The sequence below is a fragment of the Cucumis melo genome, unplaced genomic scaffold (assembly GCF_025177605.1).
Source record: "Cucumis melo cultivar AY unplaced genomic scaffold, USDA_Cmelo_AY_1.0 utg002089l, whole genome shotgun sequence".
In the NCBI taxonomy this organism is placed as follows: Eukaryota; Viridiplantae; Streptophyta; class Magnoliopsida; order Cucurbitales; family Cucurbitaceae; genus Cucumis; species Cucumis melo.
This window is the reverse complement of record NW_026124920.1, coordinates 1-1,198: the sequence shown is the minus strand read 5'-3', so window position 1 is coordinate 1,198 and position 1,198 is coordinate 1. Positions and strand designations below refer to the sequence as shown.

General features: G+C 28.5%; 1 non-coding gene across 1 annotated transcript; it reads right to left on the bottom strand.

Annotated features, from left to right (window-relative positions):
- Positions 1-386: 386 nt before the first annotated feature.
- TRNAS-GCU (transfer RNA serine (anticodon GCU)) lies at positions 387-474 on the bottom strand. Its single transcript has one exon. It is a non-coding gene; the product is annotated as a tRNA-Ser (tRNA).
- Between the last annotated feature and the right edge of the window lie 724 nt (positions 475-1,198).

Genomic DNA, 1,198 nt, shown 5'->3' with positions numbered 1-1,198 from the left:
CCCACAATATAGAATTGTGGGTATGAAATCCAATTTTGAGTAATCAAGGACTCAACTCTTAAAATTTTTTCCTATTTATAGAAATAACTTCACTGCATTTCTTGGTGTCAAACCAGATTAAAATAGAGAATCTATTCTCTTAAAAAAAAAATGATCTTGGAGATTGTGTAATGCTTACTCTCAAACTATTTGTTTATACAGTAGTAATATTCTTTGTTTCTCTCTTCATTTTCGGATTCCTATCTAATGACCCGGGACGTAATCCGGGGCGTGAAGAATAACAAAATCAGATTTTTTTTCCTTGCTTGATTTTGAAATGTTCTTAACATTTTATCTATTCCACATCTTTCCTCAACTATAAAAAAATACCAAGTAATTGACAGAAACGGAAAGAGAGGGATTCGAACCCTCGGTACAAAAAAATCGTACAACGGATTAGCAATCCGACGCTTTAGTCCACTCAGCCATCTCTCCCCAAATTGAAAAAGGATAATTACTATGATACATTGTATAAAAAAATAGAAAATAAAGGCTTGAAAAAAGCCCTTCTTTATCTCTCTTTATTATCTTTATCTACCCCTTTATAGATATATAATTTCATTATATTGATATAGATAATTATCTAGATATATCGATGGATATCTATCAAATCGATAAAAACTTTTTTTTATTAGGAATTCCATTTAGATAAATTAGATTTCATTAGATAAGGGCTCAAAAGAAGAGATATCTTCAATCCTAATATATAAATAATACCAATATATTAAAGATTCATAAAAATATTTATAAATAAAAAGAAAGTACCTTTTTTAGTTTATTTCATCCGAAAAGCCCTTTTCTTTTTATTTTTAGTTCCACGGCCTGGCCTGGTCAGTACCTAGCCGGGCTTTTTTTGTTCCAATAAATCGTAGATCAAATTATTTATTTGATTTGAAAATGTTTTTGAAAAAAAAAAAATAGAAACAACAAGAATCCTAAGAAGATTTATTATTTCAATTCCTATGATACAGAAAAAGATGATATAGAATCAAGGTTCGATTTCTTATTATTATTTTTTAGTACTTTACTAGAATAAAAAACTTGTTAATTAGTTAATTAAAACGAGTCCTCTTTTCCTAATCTCATTAGTGGCCCTGATGAAAATACGTCAACGCTCAAATTTTCATGATTATTTTCTGATCCGATCTTTTTATTACTT